Source organism: Podarcis liolepis (genome assembly GCF_965112155.1).
Source record: "Podarcis liolepis genome assembly, chromosome: 1".
NCBI lineage: Eukaryota > Metazoa > Chordata > Lepidosauria > Squamata > Lacertidae > Podarcis > Podarcis liolepis.
The window spans coordinates 111055586-111077223 of record NC_139554.1 but is presented as its reverse complement, the minus strand read 5'-3'; the positions used below and the strand labels follow the sequence as shown (position 1 = coordinate 111077223).

Below are 21638 nucleotides of genomic sequence, written 5' to 3'. Positions count from 1 at the left end.
TTTTTATTTTGACTATGGCAGACCAACACGGCTACCTATCTGTAACTGGAACCATTTTGAATGAGTTATAAACATGCAACACCAGATGGCGCTGGAGAGCGAAAAAATTCTACGTGATTTTCCATAGTTTCCCCCCCCCCCCCTTTTGTTATAACGGTTTAATTTCTGTCTTATTTATAGTGTTGTTGGTTTTTTCCTTTGTGTGGATCCACCCACGGAGACTTCATCAACTTGTCCCATGATATTCTTTGTCTGGTTGTATTGTTAGGAGGATTAAATCCGAACACTACATTTCTCAGATCATAGAATCATAGAATCATAGAATCATAGAGTTGGAAGAGACCACAAGGGCCATCGAGTCCAACCCCCTGCCAAGCAGGAAACACCATCAGAGCACTCCCGACATATGGTTGTCAAGCCTCTCCTTAAAGACCTCCAAAGTAGGAGACTCCACCACACTCCTTGGCAGCAAATTCCACTGTCGAACAGCTCTTACTGTCAGGAAGTTCTTCCTAATGTTTAGGTGGAATCTTCTTGATCAGTAAGAAGGCCACCTGAACATTCCCCACTTGTGGAAGACTCTTGAGTGTGTATATAGACTGCAGCTATAGTCCTTCCTTTGCAACAATACTTCCATATCCTCCCTCATAGGAGTCACCTCCTAGGGTGACTCCCCCCAATAAAATATTTGTGGGGACCCCCACCCCTACAAAGTTGGTGGGCACTGCCAATCAAATGGTATGTGTGTCCCATGTCATGAGATTGATTATGTGGGGCAGGGATTACTTGGCCCCTTCCAAATATTTTATTCAAGTTGGAACCCCTGTCCTCCCTTATGTACCAACTTGGAAAGTCTTCTGAAAATTTTTGTATTCTACCAAAAAACAGAATCAGCACATGTTGAGATTTGGTAGAACATGAAGTTTACAGGGGGAATATTGTAGTAACGATACAGAAGGGAGAATTTTTGTCCCTTTGCTTTCATACACTCACTGCCAATCTCTGTACAGGGAGGAGATTTACCACAAAGAATGCAAAGACTGCTCAGAACCTTTCAACCTAGCATGCAAATTAATTTGTACAAAGACTAATTTTCTGACACTAAAGTTCATCCAATTTATTTACTTAAATTACATTAATTCACCCTCCTGACCTTTCAAACAGCTTATATTGTCTCGGCTGACAACTGCATAACAGTACTTAGCTGTTTCTTAATCAGCGCACCATTTACTTAACTCTGAAAGCTAATATGAAAATGCCTCATGTGTTCTGATCACCCCCTTCAATTTTTATAACCCCACTACTCCCTTCCCTTTGCATGGGACTCAAACACATATCATTCAGAATCACACTGAACTGAGTAGTTAAAATTAGATAAAATAAAAACACATGCTCAAATCTCACACCCATTTAAAAGCTCAACTGGGTAGCAAAATCCACCCCAAACAGAAGCATATTCTATAATAATAGCCACCCCACTTATCTGCAAGCAAGCAAATTTACCTGTCCTTCTGAACAGCTTTACCATCCCAAGCACAAGTTAATCTGAAACAAACAGAAGGATGGAGGGTAACACAGGAGAATTTGAGGATGGTGTCATTGAAATAGTAAATGAACAAAGCATTGCAACTCCATACTAAATGCCTACTGGGAAAGCAACCCATAACTATCCCATAACAAAACTTTTAAACCAACAAAAACATTGAGGTGGAATATAGTCAGACTTAAGACCTCGTGAAGAACTGTGTAAGAGCTCATCCACAAGTTCGCTTGACCCGTATTTTGTGTACTGATTAATTCCCCCAGGTCTGAAAGCATCTCTTGTTGTTCTGCAGCTGTGGCTAGTGAAACTCCAATATTACCCACTGAATTGGATCTTGTAAGATGCACAGGAAATCCAAATAAATATTTTGCTTTACTGAGCTTTGCTTCAGCAGGTTAAGACTGGATTTTCACAAGGCACAGCCACAGAACAATGAAGAAAGAACTTGGACCTGGGTGGCTTAATCTGTATACAATATAATCAAAAATTCAGGTCAAGCAAAAGTGTAGGTAATTCAGTATTTCCTGGGAACAGAAGCAGCTCTCATCAAAGCTCTGTTTCAGAGTTCCCACTCGCACAAGTGACAATCCAATGAATCTGCTTCATGCAGACTCCACTGTAGGATCATTCCCTTCACATGACTGACAACTGGCCGGTAGTTATTTAGATTTTCTGAGTCCAAGGAAGATTTCTTGAGGAGTGGTCTTACCACTGCCTCCTTCAATCAGGCAGGGACCACCCCCCTCTTGCAAGGAGGCAATAATCACCTCCCTAGCCCAGCCAGCCACCCCCTACCTGCTAGTTTTTATCAGCCAAGATGGGCAAGGGTCCAGAGCGCAAGTGACTGCCCTAACCAATCCAAGCACCTTGTCCACATCCTCAAGCCTTACTGACTGAAACTCATCCAGCATAACAGGACTGCACAGTGCTCTGGACACCTCCCAAGATTCATCTGCTCTAACAGTACAGTGGTACCTCAGGTTAAGTACTTAATTGGTTCCAGAAGTCTGTACTTAACCTGAAGCGTTCTTAACCTGAAGCGGACTTTCCCATTGAAAGTAATGGAAAGTGGATTGATCCGTTCCAGACGTTGAAAAAACACCCCCTAAAACAGCAATTTAACATGAATCTTACTGTTTCACAAGACCATTGATCCATAAAATGAAGGCAATAATCAGTGTACTGTACTATAAAATAAATAAGACAGTATTTTAGATGAAAAAAAATTAATATTTATTTCCAAACTCACTGTTTGGAGGGGGCTCAGGGTTCTCTTCCACAATCACAATGGGCTTGGCTCCCTGTATTCGTGGAGGCCTCAGAGAGCTCCTGCAGCTGGAGCTTAGTCGCAGAGCTTCTGCAGGCACCATGGATGCTAGGGCTTGGCTCCTGACATCCACGGAGCCCTGCAGGCACCGCAGATGCCAGGGCTAGGCTCCCAGCATTCGCGGAGCCGCTCTAGGCACCGTGAATGTCGGGGCTTGGCTCCCGGCATTCATGGAGCCCTGCAGGCACCACGGATGTCAGGGCTTGGTTCCCAGCATTCGCGGAGCCGCTCTAGGCACCATGGATATCGGGGCTTGGCTCCCAGCATTCGCGGAGCCACTCTAGGCACTGCAGATGTTGGGGCTTAGTTCCTGGCATTCGCGGAGGCCTCAGAGAGCTCCGTAGGCCCCACCGATGTCCGGGTTTGCCTCCAGGCAGCGGCAAGGCCTCCAAGAGCTTGGACAACTTACTTCCGGGTTACAATCGTTCGTAACCCCAAAAAAGTAAGTTGAAGCATTCGTAACCTGAGGTACCACTGTACAGTCATACCTCGTGTTGCGTTCCGCTCTTGTTACGGACTTTCAGCTTATGAACGCAGCAACCCCAGAAGTGTTTACTTCCCAGTTCACCGCCCGTGCATGCGCAGAAGTGATCTGCGCATTTCACGCACATGCAGAAGCTCAGAAGAGGCACTCCTGCTGCAAACGGTACCCCAAAACAGATTAAGTCCGCAACTAGAGGTACCACTGTAGAATCAAGGTCCCAGTGGATGCAAGCAATTTTATCCCCCAGATATTTTGCAAACAAGTCACAGCGAGCCACCGTTGATTTTACCACCTACCTTGGGCCAGACTGTAAAAGGCCCCATACTACCCAAAAAAGCTCTGCCAGGCGGCATGATGAGGTTACAATGGAGCCTGGAGGCTCCAAATAGCAGGAGTGGGGAACTGACAGGGAATGAGGATATATCTGCTTGTGAGTCACAGATCGAAAAACAATAGTAGTCAGAGACTGGTAGATCAGAATCACTGACAGGTTCAAGGGTAGAGACAACTTCTTCCAACAATTGATGGTTGCTGGCTGAGATCTAATATAGTCCCTCAGCCTGACTGCCCGCCCAGGTTCTGCCCTCTTACTGGAGAATGGAGATCATTAAAGAGACGGGCTTCTGAAATGAAGCCTGGCACCATGTTGTTTCTCTATTGCCCCCTGCCTGCAGTGGAAAGACTTTGCACATGTGACCTTTTGGGGGAAAGACGATCTGAAGGCTCAGATGCTGAAGTCTCTGGGGGCCTTGAATTCCAGACTTAAGTTAGAAGTCTCAGATTCCTGGTCCAGAGTCTGGTGGCACAACTGACTTAGTTAGCCCCTCTCCCAATCAAGTCACTGTTCGTAGGCTGGGTTGTACCACAGACTTGATGGAGCTGACAGTCTTTTTAAAAGGCAATCATACATGAGAGACTAGTATGTTGACTGTCAGTCACTATGATGCATATTTATTATGGCTTTCAAAATATATCAGCAAAATCGCAACAGCACTTTGGAGATAGCAAGGAGCTGAAAAGTAGCCCACACAATTTCTGTTCCACTGGGAATACACTTGATTACTTGTTCACACCCCATAGTTAAAAGGATTAAAGAGAAAAAATCATAAAATGTTAGCTATTGAGGCAGAGTGAGAGTTACTTAGTATTATCCCCTTCACACTAGGAGGGGAGCAAGGTTTTTTTAGTTCAAGGGTCACATGGTGGCCACCTGCTGGTGGTGGGTGGGATGAGGGGCAAGTGGGTGGGAACAGATGTTACTACATTCAAGACATGCAAGAAGTCAAGGAGTAGGTCCTTTGTGGTGTATGGCCTGAGGAGAATGCAGGGCCTGTAAAGAGCATGGTCCATGTGGTCCATGGCCCCTGATATAGACCATCTCCAGAACATGTTCTCTCTGCTTTGAAAAGTCAGCAAGGAGGATTCCACAGCTCCTGTTGCCCAAAGATTCTTCCTGATAGCAAGGGGAGAGAATTTCCTTCCAATCCTAAGTTTACCTTGGGTCTGTGAACTTGACATGCACAACTTTTGAGGAGTTCCCATATATATCAGCTCTCCTGTGTAGTAACGTCAGAGAATTTCAACAGAAATGGAAATGTGAGAATGTTTAGTTCCATCCTAACTCACCTTTAGAAAAAATAATAATCAAAAGGTGGTTGTCAGTATTCCTTCTAATTTATCACTATGCAGTTCAAAGTTTGCAAAGATATACTGTGTACTAATAGACAAAACTTTAAAACAGTGTTAAATGCCCAAGTGTTGGAAAGGCATGTAGTTTTAAGTTATATTTCATTTGGAATTCAGCTGACTGTCCTTGGCTTGTAAATGACTCACCATGACAATCATGTTTGGGGTGCTGCTGAGTCAAGGCGGTCATAGGAGTCAGTTTTGCTTATCTTGTCAGCACAGCTCCCTATATAGAGTTTACCCATCCTTCAACGCAGTAGAAGCCTCTGCAGTAATCCTTTACATTTCCAGCACATGGAGGAGAAGGAAAGTTAAGTGAGGGCAAGTAAGTTTGGGGAGGGATCCATCTTGTTTCTCTATTGTTAACCAACATCTTGGTGGTTTATGAAAAAGAAAGCTTCATTTTTTGGTCCCACAAATGATGCCCCCTTCCACACAATGCAAAGAAAAATGTATAGTTACATCATGTAAATCCACAAGAGAGTTCAAGCTGAGCAAAATAAGATATTTTAACTATAGGTGAGGTACTGCACTAAGCAGGGGTGTTTCTAGATGCTTAAAAGAATTTGGGCACAGACCCACGAGTCACATAAATTTGCACAAAATAGGCATATGCCAATTTGTATGTGTAGATACAACTTTAGGATGACTTTCAAAAAGGACCAATACAAACTTGGTGTTTGTTGTTGGGGGTTTACTGTGAACTGTGGTATGGAAATAGAATTTCCTGGGTCCAGATTGTCTTAGGGTGGTTTTTCAAAAAAGCTCAACAACTATTTGTGTCTGGATTCTTACTTCTTGAAATATGGCAACCCTAAGCTATTGCATATACTTACAAGCCCCTTGTCACCAGTCAATACCATCCACACATTATACCCAGCAACCAAAGAACAACACAATCTGTACAACAAATGGAAAAGAAGAAACTCTCCTGTGTGCAGAGCAGAAAACTCAAGCAAGTTAGTCAAGACACACATGATATGCATTATCAAGAAAATAAGCATGCAGAATTGTCAGCAAACATGTCCATTTTAGGGATCAGAAGCTTGTGAGATGCACAAAAATTTCACTGGTTGGTTAAAAAAATAAACACCAAAAAACAACCTGAAAGATTGTAACACTTCTCTAATTCTCAATTCCAGGTTGTGGAGGCAAATAAATGATTTTATATTTCTGTCCCACTCAAATTTCCAAGAGACATTTTACTTATTGGGTTTTGGTACAGTAGAAAAGACTCGGTCTACCCCCTAAAACAATGCCATGGGCACTGAAACTATATAGGATGAGAATTCAGGATGGAAGAGAAGAAACTGAACCTTGTTTTTCCTATAGGCAGATTCACCCTCACCTCCTTTTTTTGTGTGATCCTGAGCTAGAAATGTAAAGCATAAGAGAAGAGAGGGGGATTTTTCTTCTCCTATTGTAGTCTTTGTATCACTAAAATCTATGATCGCTTAGCTCAGTGGAGGTTAGATATTTCTAAGGCCCCTGGTTTTATTCTTCCCCCATTGTTCCGAATTGTGCTGGCAATTCATCAACAGGACAGGATTCTTCCCCAGCGGTGTCAGCAGGAGAAAAGTGCAAACTCTTTAAGGCTTGCCCTTATTTAAATGCTATACAATGAGAGAGTTTAAAAGGGAACACAGGCAATATATTCATGAGATGCTTTATTTGACAAATCCCCCTGAAAGTGCATAATGTTTTCTTGTTATATATCATCCATTGGCCAGCCTGAACACCTTTTTCATTTCAGAGCTGTCACATCAAACTGCATTTGACTAAAATAAACCTTGGGAATCAAATGTTGATATACACTAAAGCCTGTTCTGTGGCCCATAAATCATTGGGCTATTTGACTACAGATCCCTTTTTCATTTGGATGAGCTTTCATTCCATTCTGACTTGGCAGTTATAACTCATAGCCATATTTATTTATTACCTCTGTCCTATAATGCTGCCCCAACAGCAATAAACATGAGTCTAATGATAACAGAGGTTCGAGATGGATGGGGAAACACCCAGTAGGAGCTGAGTCAGCCTTGGGTAGCTTTCGTGCCCCTAAGAGCCTCCTACTCTTCCACTGGAATATAGATGGAGGAATTAAATGCTGCTCTAAGATGAAAGTTCCACCAACATAAGCATTTCAGCTTGGCTGATGAAGCATTCTCCCCTCTCCTCTCTGTGTGGTGTTCTGGGGGTTCTCCTACCACCCCCCACTCCTGAGCCAATTTTGGGGTGGCACAGGGGAATGAGAGGTGATCTAGTGCAACTAATTAGTTGAATTTCCAGAGTGGAAATACATTAAAAGTAATACTAATTTCAATGCAGTTTTTTAAAAAAGAAAGATTGTCCCAAACCCCTGGCCTACCTGGCAGCAAGACGCTATGCCAAATCCAAAGTTCAGAGTCCAGGGGTCAATCCAATTAAGCAAAGTCCAAAAGCCAAAGTCTGGAGGTCAGAAAATGCAGTACAAGGCCAATCCAAGTAGCCAAGTCTGAAGTCCAGCAGTCAGCATACAGTGCAGAGTCAAATCCAAAGCACAGTCCCATAGAGGTCCAGGAGCATCCAAGTCAAGGTCCATCAACATGGGCAACTAAGTAAACACAGCACCCCAGCTCTGCTTCCTTTTGTACTCTGTATGCTGACTGCAGCATCCAGGCTTGGCGAGGTAGGTGACCCTTACTTGCTCCAAGCCTTCTCCAGCTGAGGAATTACACTCCTCTTCCTAAAGCTAGTGAGTCCCACCTGGCCAGCTAGGGAGCTGGGCTGTGGGCCCTTGCCTGCCTCAGCCTCCTAGAGCACTCCTCCCACTGCTCCCTATGTTAGTTTCTGTTTCTCACTGTGCAGTTGCTGGGAGTCACAGGACTCTGTTTACATTCCAGAGACAGTCCAGACTCTTGGAAGTCTCACGGGAAGGGAGGCGGGATGTGAGGTTAGTGGTTTCCTGTTTCCTTTGTTCCTTTGTTTCTGTTGCTCTCTGCTTTCATAGAGAGAGGATGTCTTTTCTGTTCTGCGTAGTTTAGAAATAAAACTCTTTACAATGTAGCCAAACCTCTCATCTCTTCCCTGTGCTGGGAACCCTGCTGGATAGAATGTGCTTGAGGCCTTATCAAAGGCTCAGGTGATTAAACACGTCGGAGACGATTTCAAAGGCTCGGAGGAAGATGAGGCCTTATCGGCTTGGCCGAGTGGAGTTCTGACACCCTATGCCTCAGAGTCCACTGTGCTTGTGGAGACTGGGGCCCTTCTGATGATGGGGCCTGCTGCTCTGTTTCCTGTGCATTGACCCCCATACCCTTGTTATCCTCCATCACCCTGTGAGTACTTCCTTCCCCATCCCCAGTTTGCCCTGGTGTGTCCCAGGGATCCTCTTTCTCCTCCACATCATCCTGCCAGTTCATGACACAGACTGATGGAAAGGACATATAAATAAACATATGCAAAGAAATAGGCTCCTCTGTCCATCTCTAACCTCTGGGACCTGGTTGAATTGTAGAACTGCTCTCACCAGCATGTTGTTCCTAACGTTCAGCTGAAATCTACCTTCCTGTAACTTAGATTAGATCCAGACGTGGCCCCTGGGTCAGCAGGGAAAACATCTTTGCCCTTTTCTACATGCATGTTCATACATGATATTCAGCAAATGTACAGTCTGTACCTGTATACACCCTTGTACAGCTGTTCATGTGTAATGTTCAATGAGCGCACAGCCTGTGTACACAGTAGCTAAGCTGCAGAAATCAAAAACTTCCCACTCTTTCACAAAACACTTGTACATGTGTAGAGACAGCTTGTGAACTGTGTTAAGTATAACGTAAGGACAAGCCTTATGTGACATTCCTTCAGGAGTCTGATGAGTGTTCTCCTGTCCACTCATCTTCAGTTTAACTGCTCCAATCAACAGACTGGCATCATTAAGAGAAAACTGCAAATGCTACATTTGCATGTACTACTTCGCATTGCCACGTATAACATGGCTCTCCTGTTATTTACAAGTTTAGGCCAGTGAGCCTAAATTGGATGTCTGCAACTATAACAATACATTTAAATCTAAACATGCCAAGGACTTGGAGTGGGAAACAGTAATTATATGAGAAGGATTGATCCTTGCCTGTGGAGGTCTCTCAAGGTCTCACACGAAGGCCCAAGTCAAAGAAGGTCTAACAAATTATCAGACGAGCCATCTGCTTAGTTAAATGTCAGCTGCCAAACTTACTCATCATTGATCTATTGCCGTCTTTTTTTCTTGGCGGACAAAAAAAGGTGAGGCTGTGAGTATAATTGATTCTGTCTATTTATTTGTCATAATTTAAATGCTTAGAGCAAAAATGTACTGCTATGAGTTTGTGGGGGTGCCTGGACCTCCCTTCTAATTCCTGGGTGCCAGACACTGGATTTAGCATGTTAAAACACAAACCAGGCTGGGGTCTTGTGTCCAGGAAATTGCCCAGGGAAGGGCTTAGGCTGAATTATTACCTCTTCCCCACTTCTAATTCCTGGATCCAGGAATTCAATTGCTGAAATAGCCAGACTGCCCTGGTAATGACCCACTAAAGATGGGTTGTTAGGGGCACAAAGAGAGTGGCTCTGTGGCAGAGGGCAAATGGGAGGAGCCCCTCCCTCAACTCAGAATTAGATAGAAAGACAAAAGCCTTTGAAGCTGAGTTTTAGAGTTTTGCTGTGATGTGAGCTAGAGAGGAAAAGTGGGAGTCTGTAAAATGCAGCAAGCTAGAGAGAGGGTCAAAGGGGGAAACAGGACTCTGTTCTGCAAAAGCTTTTACTTCTTTAAGCAGATACAGTATTTTTGAATTTTTGGGTTGGGGTAGCAGGGAGCAAAAGAGTAACAAAACCTAGGGTTTTATTTATTAGTTATCTGTATTTATTAAAACATTTCTGTACTGTCTTTCACATTGGATGTTGAGGTGGTATAAAACAGCATTTAAAATATAGATTTCAAACAATGGAAATGCAATACAAGTGAAACAGAGCTAATATCCCTGAGCAAGGTTAAAATCACAAGCAAACCATTAGTATCAGATATTAAAAAGATTTTCCCAGTCTTTTCTGGATAAGTGCCAAAATGCAAGTAATGTTGGTGTTTACCTAAGCTGATGGAAGAGGAGGATGTTGGGACACCATCCTTGTATGAACATCACTACCGGTGGATACTGTTATATATTGAATGCTATTACTTGTTAAGTTTTTGATGTGTTGCTTGGAGCTCAACCTAATTGATGGGAAAGTGGCACATATATATGAAATAAAAATTTAAAAAAACACACAACCAGCTGGTTTTGTTGTATTGTTAAACTCTTACAGTGCTTCCCCTGGCTGGAGCAGAGAACTCAAATAAAGGTCAATGTGATCAATTTAAGTTACATTCAGCATGGCATCTCTCTTTCTACTTACTTTCAAGTTATCCAGATTCTTTTTTTAAAAGTTTCAAGATAGGTCAACTGATCAGGTAAAGCACATTTTAAAAAGAAAGGTGGAGTGGGGGGGGGAGTTAGTAAACTTTTGCTCCAGAAAGCTGCATTCTGACAAATGGGAAATCAGGTAGATCTAACTATTCTCAGGATTCCATGCTTTTTCTCCCACCAAGCAAATATTGTAATAGATCAATGGTGATTCATTTTGGTGTGCAGCCTGTAACTAAGTGTGTCACTTATCTCACCATTTCAAAACTGTATTCTGAAATGGTAAACTTCCAGGAAAGGTGCACTGTGTGCCTTTCTTCATATACAAATTTGCTCCAAGCATCCAGCGCACAGGAAAAGCCAACCCAGCAATTCTGTTAGTACATTTGCACCAACCAGTCTCCCTTCTGCCTCTTCCCAATAAGCAACAATGACCGCCACCAAGTTGCTTCTTCCGTCAGCATTCTGAGCTGACAGAGTCACAGGCCAAGGCAGTATTCAGGACCAAGGGACAAACCAGGAGGTATGAGCAAAGAATAGCCAAGGATACAGGAACACACCAGAGCTCAGGACGACCTTGTTGTTCAAGCAAGCAAGGTTAAACTGAAATAGGAAATACTTAATACTCCTCGCCGCTCAAGAAGATCATACCCTTCAACATTTCTCTGATGAAAACAGGAATGTCCTATTCCATCATCAACATCATTTTACTATTTATAACCCACCCATCTGACTGGGTTGCCCCAGCCACTCAGGGAAGCTTCGAACATACATAAAAACATACTAAAACTTTAAATATTTTAAAACTTCTCTATACAGGGCTGCCTGCAGATGGCTCGAGGGTCGGATAACTCCATGCCCTCCAACATTTCTCCGATGAAATTAGGGACATCCTAAGGAAAACTGAGACATTCCGTTATCAAATCAGAAACCGGGACAGCTTGGAGGGTCTGGAAGCTCCAATTGGCACATTGATTGGATGAGGTCAGTCTAAGGCCAGAAGGTACCTTCCCCTGAGAAGCTGCCTCCAGCAGTTCACTGATTTGCAAGCAGCCCTTGAGAGGAACATATATACGTATAGGCATCAATTCTCAGGACTAGCAATGCAATCTTTTTCAAAACACATACGGTACATTTTGTAGTGAAAGCTAAGGGAGAATTATTTCACTCAGTTCCATATTGGGTGGGGGCGGGGAGAGACAGTAGCTGTGGTCATAACGTTTTTCTGTCACCTTCTATGCAGTTCTCGGTCAGACTCCAGACCTTGTTTGCACAGGGTTAAATGTCGCCGTGGATGTGAGGAAGACGGGTCTCCTGAATGCCAATTTAGAACTGTCTGCAAAACAGAATTGTGACCTTCTGTGTTTTGCTTGCAGCACAGATTCAATAGCTGCTGCTCACTGTAAAGCTGCTTTAATTTTCATGGCAGGTAAACTGGGGATTGTTTCAGAGCCCTGGCTTTCTAAGTGTGAAATGAGCCTTCAGAAGCAGGTGGTAGGGGAAGTGTACATTTGCACATAACTTCATCCCAAGCCTGTATGTGACTGTTCACTAAAGGAGGTGTTTTACAACTCTGCGGTCTATGTGTCCTATATTCTAGGCTTTTGTGATCCTGACAAAGGCGGGGGGCTCCTCTTTTGCAAGAGATTTTGTAAGTGTGCAATTTTTCAGGGATCAAATGGCCTTGCACCCTTTGCAATCCTATTCCATTGTATAGCAATCTAAATTTGCATAGGATTCCTCTGATGATGAGTTAGCTTCTAATCAATCAGAATGTATTCAGTGAACGTGCATATATGGGCATGAGAGGTGACATCATAGTGGCAAGTCCCACCCAAACTTACGTGGCTTAACTGGTCCTTGTACAGAACCCCTTCATGCATGCACACATACTGATGTTCCAGCTGTTCATGTGGGAACCTTGCAATTGTCAGTTAATACCTTATTGCCTCTTTGTCAGATGTAGCTAAATCATTTCAATAGCAGGAGCCAGTGCAATGAGTCCCCACTAGTGTAGTGGGGCTTTCACCCCTCCTCTTCCCCCATGCATGCACCCGCTGTGCCCTTCCCAAATCTGTTTGGGATAGGAGAACCCCCAGAATGGGGGGCACTGGAGGGCACAACATCTGTTCTGTCTGCCAAGCAAAAATGCTTGTGCTGATGGAACGATTCCTCTCTAAATATTCAGTATGGGTACATTTGTTGAATTCCACCCTAAATATTCTGTTGGGGTCAGATTGCCAGCTGACATGAGGGTGGGATTGGAGCTCAATCCACTCCTTTCCCTTTAAAAGTTGCTTGATTGGGAAAATTAGCAGGTAAATAAACATTATACCCTGCTAAATATTTTTTTAAAAAATATACTGTTGAAGACACAGATACAAAAACAAAGTTAACAATCCTGTGTTAGTTTTCAGTAAACAAGCCCACTATCACGTGCCTTTGGTTAGATGCAAGCCAATTTTTCTGCAGCCTTGCACAACATTGTCTTTTTCGTAAGGTTTCCTTAGGGATTAGTTGAATTGGCCATTTTTGTTCAATCCCCGAATGTCACTGCAAGATAAAGAAAACACCAAAAATGTAAGGTTTCTTCCCCCTTTCATTTAGAGCCGGCTGCTATATTGTGCTAAGAGGTCCATTTCCATTTAAATTATTTCATTCAAGCAGAGGTCAAAGGCTGCAGAAAAACCATAAAATATCCAAGGGATGACTAATTTGCCGCTTTCACTACGCTGTTCAAACCTCTTGTACATGTCCAGATTTCATTTGGTGGTCACATTCTCAAGGACAGCAACATCTGAACAGGCATGTCTACTGGAGGTGAATGTTAACTGATTAAAGCAATATTGCTTTCTTACCACACGGTCCTGAACACATCATTTCGAGAATCAATTTCATCAAGGGTTTTTTGCTTAGTGGTAAATACAGTATGCTTATAATTGCAACCTTAGATGTGTCTATAGTTTTCTAGTATTGGCCCTTTAAACTATTTCAGGAGCACAACAATATTGCCTCATCAGAGATGCTCCCTGCCAAGTCATCGCCTCCACAGCAATGCATTTAACAAATGCACAAGTATCCCTGACCTATTTAGCAGTGCAAAGGTAAGCAAAAGCAAACTGTTGACATGATATTTGTCAACAGCTTGGAGATCTACCAAGGTCAGATCTAAAAAAACACTTGAGATCCCCACACAGCAAAGAATCTCATTTTTCAAATCATAAATTCAGTTCTCCACATTTCCACATCAGTTTGCATTAAAAAAAAAGTCTCTATCAAGATTCATCCACATTTTACTGCGGGTTTTTCCTGATACACACATTTTTACAAAGCAAATTTCCAAATATATGCATTTTTATGCACGCTTTAGCCTAGTAGATGCATTCTGTACATGTTCCTTGGCTGGATAGCTTTAATTCAAGATACAGAGAAGTATGGATTTTGAAGGATGGCTGTGTTCCCCTTTGCATATTGTTTCAGAAAGTGCAGATTGGTTAGATGTACCTTTAAATGTGAACTGAATTGAATTTCTCTGCCATTCCTAATCATTTTACTAAAAGAGTGCAGAGCCAGAGAAGAAAACTAATTTCTATTATCCAGTTGGATGCCTGTTAATTTTAGTCCAGTTCTCTCACCAGAACTAAAACGTGAATGCTCTTTAAAAAAACAAAAAAAGCACTATCCTATTCCACAGGATTGATCAAGACCCAAAGGCCATCTTCATTTTTAAAAATCCGGTTGTAACTTAGATTAGAGAGACGGCGGCCCTCAACCCCCCTGTCCCATGTGCAGCCTCATTTCTCCAGAGCGAGCAATCCAAGGATTGCCATTATAAATCCTTCACACAAATCACAGATGAATGCTGGCAGTCTGTACATAATCCGCTTTCTTGTTCTTTTAAAAACTGTCGTTTTTCCGCTTGACAACAGTGAGGCTTTTGTAAAAACATTGGAAGTTAGGAGCATTACCATATTTTGAGGCTGTCTATTGTATAGAATGTGTCATAGAAATAATCCTCATGCATTTTAAGAGCTTTCCTGACTCTTCCCCAAAGCAGCGTGTTTTCCAACAAAAAAAGGGGGGGAGCTATAACCACCATATATATATAGAGAGAGAGAGAGCCTAGGGAAAATCTCTTACACCCACAGTTAAATCAAAATATCATCTGCTAAGTCTGCCTAGTATGAAAAAGAAATAAGAAAAAGACACTGTGGGGCTGGCTTCCATTTCAACCATCCTAACCCTCTAAATGGGTTTTGATGGTGCATATCCAAGCAACAGGCCCTCCAAGTGTCCCTATTTTCCAGGGACAGTCCTGGATTTACAAAAGCCATCCCAGTTTCTGATTTGATCTCAGGACTTTTCCTCAGGACATCCCTATTTTCATTGAAGAAACGTTGGCAGGTATGGGGTTATACGACTCCCGAGCGAAGGAAATAAGTAACTATGCAACCCTTAGAAGACATCTGAAGACAGCCCTGTACAGGGAAGTTTTAAAATGCTTAATGTTTTCTTATGTTTTTATATAAGTTGGAAGCTACCCAGCGTGGCTGGGGCAATTCAGTCAAATGGGTGGGGTATAAATAAAATTACTGTTATCGTTATTGTTATTATTGAATAGGACATTCCTATTTTCATTGGAGAAATGTTGGGAGGGTACAAAGTAAAGCTTCTTTTTTGGTCACCTTGCCTCTCTCTAAGAATGCAACATAGGAAGCTGCCTTGGGCTGAGCAGAACCATTGGTGCATATGGCTCTGTATTGTCTACACTTTCATTGTCTACACTGAAGGAGCATCTCCACTCCCATCGTTCAGCTCGGACACTGAGGTCCAGCGCCGAGGGCCTTCTGGTGGTTCCCTCACTGCAAGAAGTGAGGTTACAGGGAACCAAGCAGAGGGCCTTCTCAGTAGTGGCACCCGCCCTGTGGAACACCCTCTCATCAGATGTCAAGGAAATAAACAACTATCTGACTTTTAGAAGACATCTGAAGGCAGCCCTGTTTAGGGAAGTTTTTAAGATTTAATGCTGTATCGTTTTTAACACTCAATTGAGAGCTGCCCAGAGTGGCTGGGGAAACTCAGCCAGATGGGCGGAGTATAAATAATAAATTATTATTATATTATTATTATTTCAGGGCTTCAGACAGAGCCTTTCCCATGCCTACCTGGGCATGCCAGGGGTATAAACCCTGGGTGCCTTAGAATGCAAGGTGGGTGCTCTTTCATAGAACTACCCCTCTTTCCAGTTGTGATTTGCAGTCCCAAGCCCAGTGAGCCCACCAGCAGTGGGGGCTCAAGCACGAGAGATGTGAGAAACTCAGGGCAACCATCTTAGGATTAACCAACCCACAACTTGGTTGATTACAGATGTCAGTAGGCTTTGGCGTAGGCACTGGGTATGTATCCTGAATCATCTAACCCATCTGCTGGCTGATTGCTTGGCAGGGGCAATCCTGGGTTAAGGTTCAGTTTATGACATCTGTCAAATCAGGGTGACTTTTCCAAGATCAACACCTGGGTGGGAGGAGACAGAATAAAGGTCTGGGCATTTGGAAAGAAGTACATTCATAGATTATTTTTTTCCTGGAATCAAATAACAGGGCAATAAGCACTAAACATGAGCTATTTTCAATTAGTTTTTCAGAAGTTTTTTTTTACACTATGTCATGTGAAAGCTCAAACATAATGTGGAAATTTACAGTCAGGGAAACATCAGGGGAAAGGAATAAACTGCCATGGGAACACAGTTCTAGTCTCCAGGGAGGAGAGTAAAATACAAACATTGGCTTATCTGTTGGATTTTTTAAAAAAAGGGATTGTATGTTAACTTCAGTGCCATGTGATTGGAAACATGTTTAAGAAGGAATAGCAACAGTAATAGATTGGATCCAGATTTAGTCGTGCTTAAGAGTAGATCCATGGAAATCAGTGTTCATATTTCATCTGGATCCAGTCCAATAAATTATACATGCCCAATCTTGGTGCATTTGGCTATTTGCATGCACAAATATTCCTGCCCCATAGCTGCAGAGAAAATTCTCATCCATCTACAGAATTATCTGTATTATTATTTTTTTAAAAAATAAAAAATCAGCATGATGCTTCACACAATGAAAGGGGCTGCCAATGTTGCCTGGACTCTTGGAAATGTATTTATGTTCCCAGAGGGAAATTGCCCACACTCTCCCTTTCACTTTTATATTTGATAATTATTTATTTTGTTCCTTAATTGGCTAATTATGCCTGCATTGTGGCATCTTGGAAGCAAACCGTTCAATATAATTGCTAATGAGTAGGTTTTGTATTTTGTTGCAGAGAATTCGTAAGTATTCTCTGCCTGGTGTTAAGAGGTTTGTAATGGGTTTAGTGTGCTAATTATTAGTTATTTTGGCATAGTGCGAAAATTCTAAGAATACGGGAAAGCTAGACTTTGGACTGGAAATTAACAATGTGCCAGAAATACTCCAAGCTCCTTAACTAACTGTGCAAAGTTAGCACCTCAATCATATCCTTTTTTCTTTTTTTCTTTTCCTTTTCTTCTTTTTTTCCTTTTCCTTTTCTTCTTTTTTTGCTTATAGAATACAAGGAATCATAGCAGCTTCTGGCATTATAGAATCATAGAATGAAACATAGGACTGTAGAACTCTGGAAGGGACCCAGAGAATTGTCTAGTCTAACCCCCTGCAATGCAGGAAAATGCAGCTGGATTAAACCCACAAACTTGCCATTATCAGAACAATGCTCTAACCAACTGAGCCACCTTCAGGCCATCATAGTGGTGTCTGCATAGTGACATATGTGGATTGACAGTAGCCCCCAATCACACACACACACACCAGGCATTGGAAGACAAATATGCTTGATTAAGTTCAGCAGACCAGGTGGGTTTGTGACCCTTTTGCATTTGTTCATGGAGGCAATTTCAAGCCACTCTTCTAGAAAAGGTCTTGATCAATCGCAATCTGTTTGTCCGTTCCCAAGCAGTAAAAGTGTAAACAGAATTTCATAGGTGGTTTGTTAACAACAGCGGTAAACCCTAACGTTCCAGAGCACAGCGTCAATCCAAACAAAAGAGGGTTTTGTTTGCGTGGTTGCTGCCAATACGATATATGTGCTTATATGCCATACTGTATGTGGTTACACAGGAGTAAACTGCAGCTGAGTTCAACTGAACTTTTTCCCTCATGTACCCGTGTGCAAGATCAGAGCTTTTAGGTTCTTCTAAATCTAGTGGAGCTTTAGGCATCAGTAGAGGCCAGAAGCACTTTACACTGCAATGTGTATGATGAGAAGACTCTGCCTCTTTCCTTTGAGATTTTGTTGTGGCAACTTACATACCATCTCCTTTGAAGCCTCGAGGCTGGACTAGTGTTAATAAGCCATGCTTCAGGCTGCCCTTGATAACTTGCTGGAAGTTGAAAATGATTTGAGGAGTGGGGGGAATTGGCCGCCCATCTCTTAATAGGAATGATTTCTGGAGCACATTTCTCCTTGACTTCAGGGTCTGCACTTCAAATGGATTCCAGTAGCCTTCTGGCGACAATTTCCAGACATTGGCTTTGACCTATGAAATTCCAAGTGGTTTGCAGCGCACATACCTAACCACTTTCTCCTGTCTTTGTTTTCCAATACAATCTCAAAAAAAAATAATCAAAAATCTGGGCCCTTAGTATTTCAGTATGTACGTGCATATCCACAGATGGGAATCAACAAAGGTTGCTTCCCCCCTTCCCCCATGCTGAAACAGAAATGCAGGGAAGCAGTGCTTAAACTGTAAACAGGATCTGTCTTCATAGTGCAACATCATTAACTTGGCCCATGAACCAGGCAGCAATGGCAGGAGCAGGGGTACTTCTGAACCATAATTTCCACCATCTCTATCATTAACCATGTTGGCTGGGACTGATGGAAGTCCAACAACAGCCAGAGGCCACAGTTTCCCCCTCCCTGATTTAGAGAGAAGGCATTCATCCTCCTCCAGCTGCCTGGACTCTCTTTTTCATCAGAAGAGACCCCTCAGGGATTCTATCCTATTGCACAACTACTGGTTTCTAATAAAGAGCCACACCATTCCTGCTTGCTTTCTCCCACATCCCCAAACCTCATAACAATTCACTGTAGTCATTCAGGCAAACAATGCTCTTAACACCTGGAGAATCTTCTGCTGTTCTTGAATGGTCTCCTATCACCTGCCCTCATGCCAGTCCACCTGTATTCTACGCTTGCCCCTCCACAAATCCATGCTACTATTTTTTGGGACTTACTGTAAATGATACTAAAACCCACAAAAGATTTCAAGGGGGGTAGAATCAATCAAATCTGTTTGGGAAGGAATAGGATTGGAGGAGGAATCCCCCACAGAAAGTTAGTTCCAAAAATCTGTCCCTTATGTCATTTTTTACGCCTGGTTACTGAAGCATCTGCTACTAATTTCAGCGTAACTATATTTGAATCACTGGTCTCATCTAAAATGGCATTTTCTACTTTCCCAGTAAGGAACCAGAGATTTAGCAGATAAAGTTCAAGTTTCTCATATCTACAGGCTTTCTTAGGACAGTTATCTATGCATTAGATTAATTCAACACAGCAGAGCTCCAATCAGCACTTTTGCAGATAAAGAAAAGAACAAATATCACATGGTAAAACTCAGCCACAGATGTTACTCCCTGGACCACAAAACAGAAAGCAACCTTAAGAACATAATGGTGAAAGTGAAGTGGAATTCTGAACTGAAACATTAACATATAAGCATCGGTGAAATTGGTCACTTGGGGTAGCTCTAGACATAGGGGGAAAACACACTATAAATAAGTCAGAAATTAGATTGTTATAACAAAAGAAAGAAATCCCTATGGAAAACCGTGCTTTAAAAATTCCTGCTCCATGGCGCCTTCTAGTGTTGCATGTTTATAGCGCATTCAAGTCACTGTTTCTTTACTAATGGAGCTGAGTCCCTGGTTCTAAATGGAATTCTAGACATCTTAGTAGCACAAACACATCAGAAATTAAGAATTACCTACTTTCTTTGATAGATCTGAGGCACAAGAAGGATAATTTAGAACAACATCACTCTACTCAAAATGAAGAGGTGTACAATGTAGATGTTAGCTTAATGAACATGGGTGATCATAAAAAAATAAAAGAGAGAAAATATATATTCCTAGGGGCTGTGTCCCTGTCTGTGCCACTCATCAACCCCCCTGCCATTCCCCAATGTCAACTCCCTAGAGCTTCCCCTTCATGCAACTACTAAGATCACTTTTCACCTTCCTAACCCCATTTCTGGTACATTCTGCATGCAAAGCAGATGTTCTACTACTGAGTTAAGCGCCTTCACCCACAGCATCTCGCAAAGCTATACTCCATGCAGGACCAGCAAAACATATATATTCCACCTTTCTGCTACCTTTCCACAGTAGCAGAAAGCTTTAGCAGTTCTTATCCAAACTCAGAAACAAGCTGATCTTTTTTAATCTAATGCCCATTAGTATTATAATGGAATTGTGAACTTTGAATTACCTGTGTTACTTCAAGAACTCTCTTAATACTTGACTTCATCCACTGATTTTTCACCTTTTACAGCTACAATACCTGTGCCCTGCAAAGAAATAAAATATGGCAAGGGCTTAAACAGTAGAGTGTTTTAAATATTTAAAAGTAATTTGAATAGGCATTATTCATATTAATAGCTCTAGTTTTGAGGACGAGTCAGAACGGGAAGTTTTCACATGACAAATGTTACCATTAAAATTCAGTAATGAATGCATTTTTAATAAGGCAGTGATCTTGTTAGCTTTAGAGGTGATTTGTTGTTTTTCTCTTTTCTTTTAGAACACCTAAAATCTGAGTAAGCCTCATCAGATAATTAACCAGCATTAATTACTTCCTACGAGAAAGACTTCTCGTTTTATAATTAGGGGATGTGCTGTCGTTATTTTCATTATTTTTTCCCCCTTTGCAGCAGGTGTCTTTTATGTAAAGGGTGCTCCAGAAATTGTTAACGTGTGGCGGTATGCTAATAAGAAAAAAAATAGACAGCTCTTTCTACAAAGATACTGGGGCTCTTAAGTCAATGGTTCCTGATTATACATAGAATTACTTACTTTCCTACCACATGCAAGCTCCCCCTCTTGAAGTCTTGACTAGGTTATTTGGGGAGGGGCATACCACATTTATCATATTATTAATTTATCATATTTATATCCCACCATTCCCCTAATGATCTCAAGGTGGCAGGTACAGTATTCCCTTTTCATTGTATCCTCAACAACCCTGTGGGGCAGGTTAGAGTAAGAGAGGAATGCCTCTGAATGGGAATGTCTTTTGCTTTCCACAAATAAGCCTGGGCACCTATACAGACACCTGAGATTCGGGTCAGGGGTGGCAAGTCAGAGGATGTGGCTTAAAGGTTGCTTGGAACCCTGGCGTCTCACTTCAGAAATTAACCACCGCCTCCTCCCCTCCTTGAGGTTTGCAAGATAAGTCTCGAAGACAGCCCAATTATTAAATGACCTTCTTGGAAACCATTAGGAACCCTGCTTATCTACAAAATTCCTTGCAAAATGAAAATTGCTTGACCTTTACTCTACTAATATGCAAGATATACTGCACAAGGCCCAGCTCTCATAAACGGTAAACAATACACTGAAACAATATTTGCTGAATAGTCAATTTCAACCATTTATAAGGCTACCTTTGCGCTCCTTCTCTCTCTCTCTCTCTCTCTCTCTCTCTCTCTCTATCTATCTATCTATCTCTCTCAGTTTTGCTTCCAAAATTACCACTAGTTCAAGTTTAATATCTAGATTCCATAATACTTCATTAAAAGAAGCCTGCTCAAATTTCAGTAAGACTAACTGGAATATGTAGAACTTCAAAGTGACATTTATAACAAGCCAACACATTATCTATTAAAGGCATGTTATCAAACTGCTAAAACCTCTGTGCTGAAACTTGCCTTGCACAAGTTTCTTCATTGCTTATAGGCTAGATTAAGATAGTATATGCAAAAAGATACCAAGGCACTTGACAGGAGTATAAATAAACTGCATGAAATAATAAAAACACATAATTTTGCCCTCTCTGCAGCAAATGTTGTGGACAAATGTAATTCCAAATATAGTAACTTTTGCTAGTTATATAATAAGGCCATGGAAGGTTGTTTCACCAGCTTGTTGAAGA

The 21638-nt window shown here is 42.0% G+C and overlaps 1 long non-coding RNA gene across 1 annotated transcript in view; it reads right to left on the bottom strand.

Moving 5' to 3' along the window:
• LOC310704361 overlaps window positions 1–20054 on the bottom strand; it is a 96300-nt gene extending 76246 nt beyond the window's left edge. Inside the window, exons 1-2 of the long non-coding RNA XR_014524733.1 lie at window positions 19977–20054; window positions 1504–1545 (exon numbers count right to left, since the gene is read on the bottom strand). This is a non-coding gene — a long non-coding RNA (uncharacterized lncRNA). The remainder of the gene's footprint in view (window positions 1–1503; window positions 1546–19976) is intronic.
• Between the last annotated feature and the right edge of the window lie 1584 nt (window positions 20055–21638).